Source organism: Symsagittifera roscoffensis, chromosome 3 (assembly GCF_963678635.1).
Source record: "Symsagittifera roscoffensis chromosome 3, txSymRosc1.1, whole genome shotgun sequence".
NCBI classification, from domain to species: domain Eukaryota; kingdom Metazoa; phylum Xenacoelomorpha; order Acoela; family Convolutidae; genus Symsagittifera; species Symsagittifera roscoffensis.
Genome location: NC_087064.1, coordinates 67,900,428 through 67,916,764, shown reverse-complemented (window position 1 = coordinate 67,916,764; position 16,337 = coordinate 67,900,428). Strand labels below are relative to the sequence as shown.

Below are 16,337 nucleotides of genomic sequence, written 5' to 3'. Positions count from 1 at the left end.
CTGAAAAATTGAAGACGTTACACGAAAAAGTTACACGAAATCTGTTCAATTTACAATCTATAAGATTGAACCAAAAATTTTTTCAATTTCAGCAAAATTGACTTGAATCTGAAAACAATCATGCTGTGCAAACTTAGCCGACCTGACAAAGAAGAAGACATCATTCCGAGAAAAAACTTTAATTTGAATAGTACCAATGTAACTTCTGAAATGTCAGGTAAAATATGGTTCAGAAGTCCGTTAGTGCAGTGGGTTAAACTAAATCTTCTTTAATTAGAGCCGTTCAATTATTCAAGTGATTTTGTTGAATAAATATGACACCTGAAAAAAGTATATTACAAGTTGATAATGTTGCAACAACGTGATGTCTGGAACTGTTTAGCAAACAAAATACCTGGAAAAAAGGGAAAAAAACCTATGTTCCAATTTAACAATAATTGCTAATCTCAAGCGTATTGACTGATCGTAAAAACTGTAAAACTAAAACCGTAGAAAAGTACTGATAGTCGGTATCTCAGTTTTGACCTCCAGGTAATTTGATGTTAAAAATGGTAAATCATAACAGTTTTTTTTTCAACAATGGGACATTTGTTTCAAAAAACGAGGTTTATTCGAGGTAGAAAAAGAGGAAAACACACCCTGCGCCTGAGATGTTCATCAAACTTACGAGAAATTAAATTTATTTTCTAAATACTGAGTGAAGCTACAAGCAAACTGGAAACGCTGAGAGTCAACGAGATGAAATTAGTTTTTTTTTCAATTAAAATTAAGTAGCACAGATTGGTCTCACAGTCATTTTAATGATATCTTTTTTAAAACATTTTCTTAGTTCAGCTTTCTTCTAAATTAAAAGCGTGCTTACTCTCAGAAAAATGCTAGGCTTTTGGCGCAAAAATTCTGGCCATAAAAACCTCTCAAATGGAAGAGGAATCATTTTTGTCAGAGGAGATCAAATCAAACAGGCACTATCGCTGATGCAATATTAAAAATGGTAAATTTACACTGTGAGTAGTTTCACCACTTTCAACCCACAAGCATTGAACAATGAATTTAGTCAGAATGACAGATCTGATTATCTCGACAATACGTAGCTTTTTGAGATTTTTCAAACCTAAATCACAACAAAAATGTTTTTTTTTTTTGTAGGAAAAATAGACAAATCTATTCAATCATTTTTTCCAGTAAATAAAATTGCTCGAAAGAACACAGCCTAAATAATAGTTTATAGTGTTCAGATGGCTATTTCGAAAACGCTTCATGTAATTTTAGTACGTGAAAGTGCTCAAAAGGACCCAGTCTTAGTTTTCAGTTTTTTTATTATTATTTCGGAAAAACTTTTTAGGGGGCTATTTCTATTTTAAGAAATAGACGAGCAAGTTGACACAGAGGCTAAAGTTCACATTGCAAACCAACAAGATATAGCAAAACGAATAGAAAAAATGCAATGATATACAAAAATCATATTCTTCATAAAAAATTATAGCAAAAAGATCTTTTTCCACAGGTTTAACGCTTGAATTTTGCACAAACGTTGGCCTAAAATGTGCGACTAACATTGAAAAAAATGGGCTGACTGTTCAGCCTAATGATCGCAATCAACCTGATTTGTGTCAGACAGTTAATTGGAGGAAAATTGAGAAAAACTATCAGGACATCAACAACTCTTGTCAGAAAAATTCGTGCAGTTTTATAAAAAAACTCGACAAATCAAATCAAAACTTTTGCGAATACCTGCGCATTCACGAGACAAAAAGTCATTTATCATACCGGTTTTTTGTTTATAACACTGCTTGAACAGATATCTTGTAACCTATTTCCTCCCCTTTTGCAAAAGGGGAGGAAATTCGTTACAAGGTAACATGGGGGGGGGGGGGGGAGGGGGTTTAAAATGGGAGTAAGTAGTGTTTATGGTTTATGTGTAGCAGCAGAATGCTCACATGCTGTTAAACTTCCGTGTATTTTTCGAAAAAATCTTTTCCCTTGAAATTACATGATAAAAAGGCGGGAAATGTCAGAAATAGGCAAAAAAAAATAGGAAAAAAAATATTTTGAGATCGCTGATTTTTTATTAATATCCCGATTCGGGAAAAGAGATGGCGAGTATATACCATTCTTCCAGCGCTTCATGAAGTGGAAAAGAAATTCTGGGTTTTAACAGTCAGTTTTAAGTTATATATGAGGTGTGTCATGATTTCTCAACCCTTTTAATGGTCTTCGGTTTCCGAGAAGATATTTCCGAAAAATAATTCAGACGCTACTTTAATGTTCTCCGAAAAATATTTTTTCTTCTTCTCCTTCGGAATGAGAAAACGTAGCCAAAAATATCTTATTTCATTTCGAGGCCAAACTGTGTATTTTGGAATTGTAAGCGGATTCCGCAACAAGGACACTCTCTTTGTTCTTTTTTGTTCTTTCATTTTCTTTGATTGTTCTGACAAAATTTGATCATGTTGAAGACTTGTCTCTGGATTCCAGAGACCTACAAACGCACACAGTTTGACCTCGTAGTATTGCGAGTTTGCCGCGAGCTGTCGCTGTACCCTACTGACATCATCGCCCACCAATTCATCCCCTCGCTTTACAACTCAAAAGTTTTTTACAAAAATTTTATAAGAAAAACTTACCACTTGCCAAATCTTTTCTTTTTGTGGCTGCTTTGGTTTTTACTTGCAGGTGTCTGCTGAATTGCACTCTAAAATCGCCACTCAAATGGTGATAATATTCAGATGGATCTCGTGGTATAATGGTAACATCATAAATTATGGATGAAATAAGCGGCGGATAAAGATAATCATTGGATTAAAAAAATATTGTCTATTACTCCTCTGGGACTTCCGCATAGTCTTGGATGGTAGTCATGTAATTCGATTGTAGTCTGGATGGTTGTTTTTGTTGTTTAACTTCAAAGTTGATATGACCGTCTCTTTTCCAGATAACAACAGCCAGTCTTTTTTGTCTGGAATTGAGTTTGAACCCAAGTTCACTATCTCCGATTTCTACAATACACTGCTGCTATTGTTCAACCAAGTTGCGTCGGGTATAAAAGGGAGGTATCAACTATCAAAGAAGAATCGTCGCTTTTTAGTCTTATGTATGGCCACAAAATATCAGCATGACAAAACGTGACACAACAATACAAGTTGGCGGAGTTGAATTAAGTAGAGATTTTGTTTATAAAAAAAACAAAGGAGTTGATTTGAAATGCGAGTTACCTGCAATTGCGCAAGAGAGAAAAAGTAAACTGAACACAATTCATCTTTTTTCTCCCTTTGCACTTTTTTTGCGTGGTGCGAGTATGTCTTTTTGCCTCTGCATGTATTAGTGTTCTTTTCTTGTGTAGTTTCACTAGTATCGCGTGCTATGTTCTTTTCTCTTCCTTACCTTTCCTCTTTTTCCCAGTCCTCATTTTTCTTTTTTCTTTTCCCTCTCGTTGTCTGTTTATTTTCCCACTACTGAAGTATACCAAGCACACAGCGCATCCTCGACCATCATCAGCATATCAAAAACACGCAATATTACAGCATCAATTCAAAATACAGTTTGGAAGCATTATAGCACTACTCCTTTCGACTAACAGTTTTTAAATTTGTTTGTTCTGTAGTTGTTGTTTTTGTTGATATATTTATACACTATACTTTGCACCGGGCCCTGCTCCCGTATTTTTTTTCTTAGTTTGCAATTTTCTCTGCATAATATTATTTTGCGAGTTGTTGTTGTTGTTTATTTTTTTTGGAACGTAGCAGTAGATATGGTGCACTCTAGTTGGTATGTCGTGGCGATAGTAGCTGATTGCGTTTTTTCTATGTCCCATCCTCCTCGCCTATGTTTATAGCACTGTTTAAACGTCGATATACGCATGTAAAGATACTATTATACAACAACGGCACCAATGTAGATGGTGTTTTCTCGGTCGATGGTAAAAAAGGAATCATTTCTCCCATCCAAAAATAGTTTTCCATTCATTTAGCCGATGGAAGATTTCTATCAGAAACACCATTAGATATTTCTCTCTTTTGTAATCGCCTGTTTATCCTGTTCGCGTATTAAGTAACTTTAGGTTTAAGGGGGAAAAAGATGGAATTCGTTTAAGGTAGATTTTATACAGCTCCCTGCAATAACTGCTCAATACTATTGCACAAAACGCAGAAAACGCTGTATTGCATTTGTACCACACGAACATACACACTAACTATACAACCGACATATAATTTTTCACTGTACCATTTCAGTGTTATATTACATTGATTCATCCATTAAACTACCCACCTTGTTCCATGATATTTTGTTCATACGTCTATGTCTGCCGAGCAATGGGAAGAACGAAAAAAGGGGTGAAAATTGCAAGATGGGAAAGTAGAAACAAGGAAAATAACAACTAAAAAGAGACCAATTGAGTGCATATTAAACATGCATGAACAATACCTAAATGTCTTACTGTCTTGAATGGTATTTAACAATTAGGTGTATTTGATTATGTTCCCATTAGAATTTTGAACAGCGAACTCTTCTAAGTAATACGATATCTTCCTGTCAGCTTCTCTGTCTGAGATAAAACGAGAAGATGATTTTTAGTAGTGTATTGAACATATGTAATGTCGAAATACATAATCAATTGACACTATTTATTAAAAGCTACTCCATCATTGTAGTTACCATCTATATAATTTCTGCTTAACCACCTTTTATTATATTTTATCCTTTTCAAAATCATGTTTGCTCTGGTAAATGATACTTAAAACCTATGATGTTGACCCAGCTCCCATTTCAAATTAAGTTGAAAAAATAGAAAACCGAATAACCCGCATAGGAGTTCCATGAATGAAAATCGATTATAATTGACTTTCCTAGTCAGTGTCCGCAAAAATGAAAACAAATCGATTATAATCAAATAAAAATGGATTATATTATGATTATTTTTCGAGGCAACAAAATCCTTTTTTCATCCATTATAATCGATTTTTTTTCCACTTTTGTAGACACTGACAAGGAAATTAAATTAAAATCGATTTTTTTCACTACTAAGATGCGAATTTCAACGCACATAAAATCTTTTCTACGTTTTAAACTAAAGTTGATTACGTTGATTACTTTACGTTGATTACGTTGATCAATTTAATTTTTTTCTGCCTAACTTTGATATTTTTGTTACTTTTTTATGTTACTCAAAAACTGAATTTTTTGTTCCTTTCAACATTTTTGTTAAATTATTAGAAACTTTGGGGGACGTCGAGGTGGAGGGTGTTCAGGTGGTGGGGAGTTCAGTGGGGGGGGGGGGGGGGGTGGGGAGGGAGCAAAGGGCAAACGTTAGGGGGGAGAGCTTAACGGAATCTTTTTGCAATTTGTGTTTAGGTTTAGAAATGGAATAGGCCGTCCACTCGCTTTGCAAAGTTTCCGCATAACTCATTTGATAAATGCAGAAACTCTTGCAAAATTTTGCACGACGCGCGAAACAAAATTAACCTGCAAAAAAGTCCAATTTAATGTGATTTCCTACTTATTATAAAATCGATTATGATGGATTCGAAATAAGTTATAATGCATTTTGTTTTCGCAAAAAAATAGATTTAAATCCATTTTTAGTCCAATTTTGTTGTCTGAACGTAACATAGGAATCGATTATATTTACAATTTTTTAGACACCGAAAATCCATTTTTATCGATCTAATTTCATTTTTCTTAAAGGGGGGAACATTCTGCCATCATATATTAACTTTGAAGCTTTGAATGTTTCGACTGCCTTTTAAGGTTTTTGGAGCAGTAATAACATAAAAAAAATTAAACGTATAAAAAAGAAATTTTTTTTTTCTAAAATTTACGATTTTTTGTGAAAACCAACCCCCCACACGCCATATAAAGTGGAAAGAGGATAAACTTTGCTCCTTGTAACAAATCAATTAGGGCATATAAGATTCTTTCAACCAATCTGGAACGATTTCCAAGACGATTAAACCTCGGCTTACGCATTAATAGCGCGAAATATATCGCGTGTTAATTGTCCCAAATTGGCCAAAATGGCAATCTTTAAACCCCCATAACTTCCAAAAACTTGATCACAGGTGAAAAATTTTTTCGAATACAAGCCCAGGATAATAATACCATTTGAATGATTTTAAAAATGCCGTCAAAAAAGCTAGTTAAAAAGTCAAAAATAAAAAATCAAAGTATGGTTCATTGAAATTTAAAGCAGATTGTTCAAAATCGGCAGCTTGATTCGAGCGACCTTTTTCAACAGCCAAAAGACAGTTATAAAAGGTTCGTTTAGAAAAACATTACTCAAAGGCGAAGCTGAACTTTGCAAATTGAGCAAACAAAGGCAAAAAGGAGCTTTAAAAGCGAGAAAAAACACCAGAAAATAATTATTAAAAATTATAAATTTGAATACATATTTACTAAGAAAACTAAGAACTGTGGTTTACGGTAGCATTTCAAACATCAATTTTCTAATAATCAGTTGCGTTTCTAAAATAGTGTTTCAGTTTTCGATTTTTTCTTTCTATATGTCATATTTCAGTAACTTGACTTCAGTTGTCTTCAAATTGTTGTGTTCATGCAACGGGCAAAGTCATTGCAATTCAGGCTTGCAATTCGGGCCTTAAAATTCACTTGAAATTAGTCGATTTGTAGCATTGCTCAAACCAGGCTATCAACATCATCTAATGAGACGCTTTGTTTTTCTGTAGATTAGCCTTCTTCTAGTTGTAGTAATCGGCTATTTATTTTAGTATGTAGCTGTCCTTGCTACCGTTTTCTACAAAAGCAAAAGTGCTAATGTAATTGTTTACAAATCTCAACGTAACTGGTAAGTAGAGTAACAGAGAGTTCGTAAATATCTGATGCTGACGATTCACCGAGTTATGAGTCTGTGATTAATGATGTGATGACAGGAAAGATGTCTTCTGAGATGAGCTGCTGGTAGTAGATTTTTCGTCCTGAAGGCTGCTGTGATGTTGTCGGTTGCATTTTGCACATGATCGCAAGTGAGGCAAAATTTTTTTCGAGATGATGAGTTTTCGTTTTGCTTCAATTGACTGGTGCTTGTACTTTTCGCAAAGAGAAGAGTGGTGATCCTGGTTGCAGAATGGGCAAAAATTGCGGCTTTTCTGTTGGAATCCTTTGTTGTTGGCTGAAGGTCGTTTATCAATCCGATTTGAAAATTTGTCATCAGTTGAATCGAGGTACGATGATTGCGTGAGGTGTTCTTGACGTTAGAGACTTCTTCTTGAGGAAGGCAGTCGCAGGCCAAGGCAAGATTTCGTTACCAGTAGTTAAACAGGGCATGATTTGGCTACTGTATGTCGTTGCTTACAAGATACTGAGTCCATCTTAATTGTTCATTGTGATGCAGCTTGTTGACTGCAAACTGTACATAAATCGCCGAGTTGAGGTCATTTGCAAATCCAAGAGTCTGGAAGGTTTCAACAAGGTTGCTAGCGATAGAAGAAGACTCCATGCGTGAGTCCTTTTGTTGTGCTGATGGCGATCGAAAACTTCGAAGTTGTCTGATGAATTATTCACAATGATGTCAGGTCATCCAAATCTTCTCTGAAGTTCCTGTAGGGCTGTTGTATACACCACGCTGTTGCAGGCAAACCCAGCGATTGATTGATTTGCTTTTCTTGTCGTCAAAGTCTGGAGGTGGGTCAGTTTTTCGATATCAGAAATCATTTCATTGTGCACTGTGGCCTGAAAAGTCCAAACCAAAAATTCTATCTCACTGAGTCACCGTCAAATTTTTCTTTTCTGATCTTTGGTAATCGGGAATTGTGGCTGAACGTCGCTGCTGATGATACTGATGATGATCTGTTGGTGTAGCATATGTCGGTTGAGCTAAGTATGGCGTCGTGATGGTGGTTGGGATTTTATAACTATTCTGTGGATTGTTCGCTTTCTTCTGAAAAGAAGTCCTATCTGCTGGTTGATGTTTATGTGCAAAGCTGCGGGCTGTTGTTGATGCAGAGGTTGCTGCTGGTGCAATAAATGTTGCTGGAGTGAAAACTGTTGATGTCGTCAAAGCTGTAGTTGGGGCGGAAGATGTTTCTGCAGATACGGGCGAACTAGTTGCTGACGTGATCATCGGGACGACTAGGCATTTTTCCGGTGGCTGTCAACATAGTTGTTCAGTTGATCTTCAAAATATATGAAGGGTCGATGAAGTTGCTGGTTGTTGCATCTTCAGTGGAAAAGTCAAAAAGATAAATTGTCATTACCATAACTGCAGCAGTAAAGCTGTGCTTTTATTTCATTGACGTTGACGTCCGTTTCTTTGTCGTTTGTTGCGTTTTCAATTCGTTGAGTGGCATTTTGCAGGCGTTTCAGAATGGAGTCTCGTTTAGCAAGGCTTGCTTTTCCTGGCATTTCGGTTGGTACGCTGGCTCATTAGCTCTTTCTGATGCTATACCCTAAATCTCAATCCCAGAGAACGAGAAGAGAAGGCGAAACTAGTACTTTTTTTATTTCAAGAGATATTAGAAACAAATATCATAAATGGTAGTAGGAAAAATGTGTATAAGTTTCTCCGATATCTCGAATAAATGAAGAATAAAATAACTTAACGTGCAAAGAACGTAAGTTACGCGCATCACGTTAGAGTAGCACAAAAGTTTGTAGAGGGGACAAAATTATAAATTTAAATCAAGTACCAAGAGAAACGGAAATTTTTGTTTGTTATTTGCGATTGCAAATAATACTTCCTGGCAGGGGAAAATAAATGGAACCGTAGAGCAAAGAGGGTCGCTCGTACTGGGGTCATTCTGTTAGTACGTCACCCGGAGCACAAATATTCTGTTACTTTCGTTACGAAAGTCGGAACAAAAAAAGATTAGTTTCTGACCGTAAAATTTTTCACTTCCCCTGTATAATTCATTATATTTAAAGAAGTATTTTCAAAATCTGCAGCTTATTCAAATGATTTTTTAACAGCCAAAAGATAGTAACAAAATTTCATTGAGAAAAACATTACAAAGGCGAAGCTGAACTCTGCAAAATGAGCAAAGCAAGTCAAAAAGAAGCTTTGAAAAGCGAGAAAATACAAAACAAACAATTGAGAAAAATTATAATTTTGAAGACATTTTTTTTTAAAATTAATTAATCTTCTACGGGAGTTGGACCATCATATTAAGAACCCCGCTTCTTCCTGACTGAGCTAACACTCCTAGCTGTCCTGTAGAAATAATACATCTGTAAACTAAGAAGTGTGGATTACGGTAACATTTCAAACATCATTTTTCTTTTATTTAGTTGCGTTTTTAAAATAGTGTTTCAGTTTTCGAACTTTTCTTTGTAAAAAAAACTTTGTCCTTTTTCAGTTACTTGACTTCAGTTGCCTTCAAGTTGTTGTCTTCATGCAATGGCAAAGTCATTGTATATCAGGCATGCAAATCGGTCATTGAAAGTGACGGTAAACTACTCGATTTGTAGCACTGCTCAAACCGGGCTATCAACATCATCTAATGAGAGGCTCTCCATCAAAGCGGATAAATCACATGCTAAAAAATTGGGCGCGAGGTAGCTTAAGAAAGTGAACAGTATTATAACATAAACATTTTTTTGAGTACTGAAATTTTGAATTTAAAATAAGGCAAAGAAAAAACCTAGCGGAGTTTTTCATTTTTTGCGATACAAAGCAACCAGTAAGCATCACACACAGGGAAAATCATTCCGAAAATCTAGATTTATACAACAAACACTGGGCAAAAAAGTTTCAATGGTCAAAAAGCTTGCCAAAGAACGACTGACTACGCTTACTTTATAAACATTTTCAAAGAAAAACAGAAGGCATGAAAGCTCCTTGAACTTCGGGAGTATTTCGACGATTTTTTTCATTAACACAACCCATTTTGATGAAATTGAAAAATAGCTAATTTTTTCGCCTGAGAATCTACAAATCAAAACCCACTTCTGGAAACAAAAAAAATTAATTAGGTGTGTAACCTAAAAAAAGAGCCTTCATTTCCTTCATTGACACTTTTAATGATCATTTTTCATTCGTAAAAGTTCTTCAAAAATTGTGTAATATCGTAATTGACATTTCTGCAATTTCTCGAAAAGTTATAAGAAAATAAGAAAACAAACCTTCAAAACAAATTAATGAGCCATTGACTGATTGAAGAAGCAATGCTAGGTATTTGCAACTGGGACTTTTGCAATAGCGAAAGCACAAAAATTAAAACTGAAAGGTTAAAAGAACTTAAACATTTTCATTAGTAGAGTTCATTTCATTCCAACAGGGGTTTAGTCGAACTCAATTCTAGTTTTGAAATTAATATGCTGCAACGAAAAAAGTTAGAAGCCAACCAAGGCGTTCGAAACGATATATCTACAGAGAGTACAATAACAAAACTAAACAAAACTTGTTCCGACTGCCTTTTAACATCTATGGAGAAAAACGGATCTACTTCACACTTTAACTCCCCCCATAGGGTACCAACTAAAGAATCTCCACCCCTGTAAAGAACTCTACTGTAAACTAGCACTGAACTTTCTATTGAGAATTCGAACTTTGCTGCATTCTGATTGGTCAAAGAATCGACCATTTTGATCTACTTAACAATATCCTATTTCGTAAAGGGGGAGGGGGAGTTTGTTAGGTAGATCCTGAAAAACTTAATAAAACAAAATAAAATGAAGTAAAATTAAGAAGTTTTTCAAAATTTTAAAATCATCCCAACACACGCCATATAAAGCACAAAGTGATAAATTTCTCTCCTAGTAGAAAATGAATTATGGCAAATAAGCATCCTTCAATCGATTTGGAACGATTTCTAAGACGGATTAAACCTCCGCTTACGCGTTAATAGCGCGAAATATATCGCGCGTTAATTGTCCCAAATGGACCAAAATGGCAATCTTTCAACCCCCATAGCTTTACGAAAATTAATCACAGGTGAAAAATCTTTTCAAATTCAAGCTCAGGGCAATACTTTTTGAATGAAATAAAAAAATTCCGTCGAACTTTATCTGAGGAAAAACCCCACACCGAGCACAAACGAAAGTCTGAACAAAGAATTAAGTAAGCCAAACAAAACAAGACTGCTCGTATCAGGGCGAAGCCCTGAATGTTCCAACTGCCTTCTAAGGTTTATGGAGCAGTATTAACATGAAAAAATTAAATGTAATAAAAAAATGAATTTTTTTTCTAAAATTTGAAATTTTTTATGAAAATCATCCCCCCACACGACATAAAAAGTACAAAAGGATTGTCCCAAATTGGCCAAAATGGCGATCTTTAAACCCCGATAACTTTACGAAAAATGATCACAGGTAAAATATCTTTTCAAATTTTAGCTCATGACAACAATACCTTACGAATGATATAAAAAAATTCCGTCAAAAAAGGCTAGTTAAAAAGTTAAAATTTGTCTGAAGAAAAAAAATCCACCCCGAACACAAATATTCCGTTACTTTCGTATCGAAACTAGGAACAAAAAAGTTAGAAACACAACACATGATGGTACCATATGCGTATCTATCAACAAATGGATCAGAAAAAATAGTGTTTTTACAAATATCAAATGTGAGATAATTTCATTTTGAGTTCGGATTTCCAGTATCAAGAAGGCAGAAAAATTTATTATGCAACAAAAGCACTAAAATAAATAATCAATTATGACGCCATTTCAACCAATAAATGAATATAGCCTAATATCGTTTTGAAAAAATGAAGTTGTCGAAAATTGAAACTGAAAATACTGGCACTTGACACACTGAGAAAACTTGTTCAATAAATCGTTTCTATAAAGCATTAAAATTTGCGGTCAAACCTAAAAACTAATATTTTTTGGTGCCCTTTGATTTTTTCTTTTCAGAGAGAGTACGTTGCCTTCAATTCAGTAATTCAATTTGAATTGAATTGAACACAAAAGCAAAAGAGAAACCGCGAAAAATTAATATCCTGAACAAAAAATGAATCAAAACACACAATCCCTAAATAATTGTTTTTACTTTTCTTAATTCATTTTTCTTTTTTCGTTCTTCATTTAGCTGATCATTCAGTGTTAAGTTTTTAGAAAACTACCTACTCTGCTTTCAGGCGCTTTAAGCTTAATAATGTTTTCGGTAAAAACAAAACCGAATTGATAAAAAAAGAATTTCTTTAAACTTTGAAAAAACAGAAGCAAAGCGGGGTTTCCATCGCTAGCGATACATCACAAACAGCATGGCAACCTATCCGACAGTACAGTAGATTAAACAAATCTAACAAGTCAAAAAAAGAATTGAATAGGAAATTTCGAACAAAAATAGATTTTCTAATTTTTCGACACAAAATTGACGCTGTAATTCGAAAACAAAAATTCTACCAAAGATGGAAAATTGGTTATAAATGGAAAATAAAAATTCTGCCAAAGATGGAAAAAATGATAAATTAGGTAAATAAGCCTGGAAAGATTGAAATACGTAGCTCAACGAGCTGCGAACATCAGATCTTCAGATTAAAAGCCCAATGTCCACAGATGCCAAAAAACACAAGTTCCAGCGTCTAATAAGCGCTAAAGGAAACATACCGTGCGTTAACTAAGCCAAAAAATATTTCGGTAGAGACACATTGGGTCGCAAAAATTTTTCGCCTTTAAACTTTTAAGCCACAAAACTGAAATTTCGGTTTCTAAAACGTCCAATAGCACGCACACAGAAAAAATAACAGGGCACGACAACTAGGCAACGAAGCCAGGCTGAAAAAAACCGAAAAAATCCTTGAGGGAAAAAGAACTTGTAAACATTTTCTTATAAAGTTTGAGTCAATAACAACCAATACAAAAAAAAAATTCAAATTGGAGAACTACTTTAAAAGCAGGCACAACACATTTTGAATCCATTATAATGGATTTTATAAAAAGTAGGAAATCACTTTAAAATGGATTTTTTTTTCAACTTTAGATTTGTTTCGCGCGTCGTGCAAAATTTTGCAAGAATTTCAGCATTTCTCAAGTGAGCGATGCGGAAACTTTGCAAAGCCAGTGTGCGGCCTGGCCTAATCCTTTTCAAAACCTAAACTCAAATTGCAAAAAGATTCCGGGGAGCTCAACGGAATCTTTTTGCAATTTGAGTTTAGGTTTTGAAATGGATTGGGCCAGGCCGCACACTCGCTTTGCAAAGTTTCCACATCACTCACTTGATAAATGCTGAAATTCTTGCAAAATTTTGCACGACGCGCGAAACAAATTTAAAGTTGAAAGAAAAAATCAATTTTAAAGTGATTTCTTACTTATTATAAAATCCATTATAATGGATTCAAAATGAATTATAAGGCACTTTGTTTTAGCGAGAAAAAATGGATTTACATCCATTTTTAGTCCAATTTTGTTGTCTGAACGTAACATGGGAATCGATTATATTTACAACATTAAAGACCACGAAAATCCATTATAATCGATTTGTTTTCACTTTTCTTAAATGCGGGTATCAGCATCACAGAAAGTGAAACGTTCCGTCATGGAAAGTCAAACAAGCTTTGCTTATGTAAAAATTACTTGTTTTTCAGTTTTTGTACATATGATGTGATTAATAATTGCAAGTGAACGAAATGTATCTGAGAAGGTTACATAGCAGTATTTAAACAACCGCATTTTCAGACTCATCAGTATTTAGACAAATACTGTTTCAACCAATCAGAATCGAGACAAAGAAGAAATTAATAAATAATTATTATTTATTTTGGATTATTTATGTCTTTTCTCGATTCTGATTGGTTCATACAGTTTTTGTCTAAATACTGACGAGTATGAATACGCGGTTGTCTAAATACAGGCTGCACTCTGAGAAATATTTGAAGTCGCCATTTGATTTTGATATACAGGATTTTCTTTTTAAGGCTGTTCACAATTTGTCTAAAAGAAATGCTGACATACTACTTTTACGAAAAAAAAATGCTGAAGTATGTTAGCAAAAAAGCATCAAAAGGTGGAACAAAATTCAGCTAATTGAAATTTCGAAACAAATGAAAAAAGGTTTGCAATTGTCTGCGATCGAGCCTATGCAGTTGATTGTGAAATGTTTTTAATAGGTGACTTGAAACTGTGTAAAACGATTTGAAATGCCAGCAAGCTACAACTACAACATAAAATGCGTCATTTTATTTTTTCATTAGCAAGAACCCAAAGTGCCATGCTCAATAGAAGAAATATAGCTTGTGAAAAAAAATTCTATTTCACAAGTATTTTTTTCAACTATTTGAGCCGAGTGAATTCGGGAGTACCCGCTTTAGCAAAAATGGATAGAAATCGATTATCTACAAAAACATTCATGATTTTTTGTTGCGTCATTTAGACTTTGTTTTTGGAGAGCACACAAGCTCTCAAATTAGCAAATAAGTTGAGAAAATTAATAGAAAGAAATCAACAGTCAAGCTATCAGTACATGAGTTTGAGCGTTCAAACTTTTTCCGGAAACTGAAGACAATTTTAAGAACAACCCGATCTGAATAAAAGAAAAACCATTTCGTTGATACTCACTACAGAACCGATTCATTTGTTCGGGTAAGTCAAATTGCACAAAGTTTTCAAAAAAAATAACAGAGGCAAAGCTGAACTTCACAAACAAATAAAAAAGCAGCTATCAAATGCAACAAACAAGAGAAAGAAAAAAATAATCAAAACATAAAACCTTTTTCCCTCAACGGACTCCTCGAATTTCAAATTTAGAGTGTACCTAGCTTAGAATGCACCTGGAACCTCCGACTGCAAGAAAATACAAAAATCTAAATCTCTAGAAAACAAACACCCTCGCCCAATGGGCCTTCAACCTGTCATTTAGAATCTAACGCCCTCACAACGTCTCTATATTTTCTGAATATGTACAGACCAATAATCATCAATAAAGCGGATAAAACATTTGCTTTTAATTTGTTAAAATTAGAATGCTATGCATCGAAGGTGTCAAAAAAGCAATTCTTGATGCGACTTCGGTTGGAAAAATTTAAGTGAATTCCTGAAAAGAATGAAGTGTTTGCATGAGTAGAAAAAGGGCTAAGCAAGAAAAGCTGAAAATTGCCTTCAAGATATAACAAAATTAGGGAGGCAAAATTATTCGAACTCCAACCTACTGTCTTAGAATCGATTGGCCTAAATGCTTAGCTAGGCTGTGTTGATTTCAAATACCCCTGCGCAAAGATGTTTTTAGATATCAAGAAGTGAAAATTGAGTTAATGAAGCAGATATCGCTATATATGCTGTTCATTAAACGCATAAACTTTGCACAAAACATTGTACTGCAATTTGATTGTACATTAAAAAAATTGGACTGTTATAAATTGACGCTCTGCAAATTTCAAGAATTTTTCATGGCTGATGTTTCGAAGAAACGGGCCCACTTGGAGAAAACTGCATCAACAGAAAATGTTTGTCCTGAATGATTGTTCTGAATCAATAGACTTGCTTGAAAAAACCCAAATGTGGCACTAAAAACCAATCATTTTTTGCACCAGTTGAACTGTGTTAATTATCATTATTCAACTTCCAAATATTGAAAGATCTATAGGAAAACTTTAAAAATACAATATATCTAACAAAAAATGTCGCAAAACTCAACGAGGCAAAAAAAAAGATTTTTTTTTGAAAAAACTCAAAAATCGAGTTTCCAAGTAAAATATATCAAATTCGTGTTTTTTATAAACTACAAAGATAAGTTATAAAAGTATGTTTTTGGCACAGAGGCGAAAGTGACCATCGCAACACTTCCGATACAAAAAAGCCTAAAATCAAAAAATGATGTTTCAAAGCAAACAAAAAAAAACTACAACGAATTCTGTTGAAAAAAAACCGTAGGCTTCAAAAATTAGGAACATTTTATTGCAATTGTGTGTAGAATCATTTTTTTTTCAAAAACAAAAAATGGAAACGCTCAGAAAACTTTTTCGTCGAAAAACCGCGACCCAAAAACTCTTAAAGGTACTTAAACGTTTGGTTTACAATCTTGGAACCAAAAAAACTGCATCTCAAACAAGAAAAATAGGCTATAAACATCAACAGGAACATTTTCTTTTAACTGAGATCAAAAATAAATAAAAAATTATAAAAACATGAATGCCAAGATTCAAACAATTTCACAAAATAATCGACAAAGTCTAAAATTCATAAAAATAACCCTATTACATCAAACGTATCAAAAATGATTTTGATACTGAACGTTAACAGAGCTACATTACAACAGCAATAAAAAGATAACATGAAAAAAGACGCCCATAGAGAAGTAAAAACACGAAATTTTTGAAAACACTTTTCAAAAATTTATTCCAGAAAGAACTTCACTCGCCACATCACTGCTTAGTCAAATTGCAAAAAAAAAAAATTTTAAGATATTTTCAAAAAGCATTTGAAATGTTAAAAGCATACAACCGTACGTTT

At 34.1% G+C, this 16,337-nt stretch overlaps 1 protein-coding gene across 1 annotated transcript in view; it reads right to left on the bottom strand.

Annotated features, from left to right (window-relative positions):
* Positions 1-3,686, bottom strand: part of LOC134841797 (uncharacterized) — a 105,494-nt gene extending 101,808 nt beyond the window's left edge. The window contains exon 1 of the mRNA XM_063857834.1: positions 3,382-3,686. The gene's annotated coding sequence lies outside the window, so the exon portion shown is untranslated. The remainder of the gene's footprint in view (positions 1-3,381) is intronic.
* Positions 3,687-16,337: the final 12,651 nt, after the last annotated feature.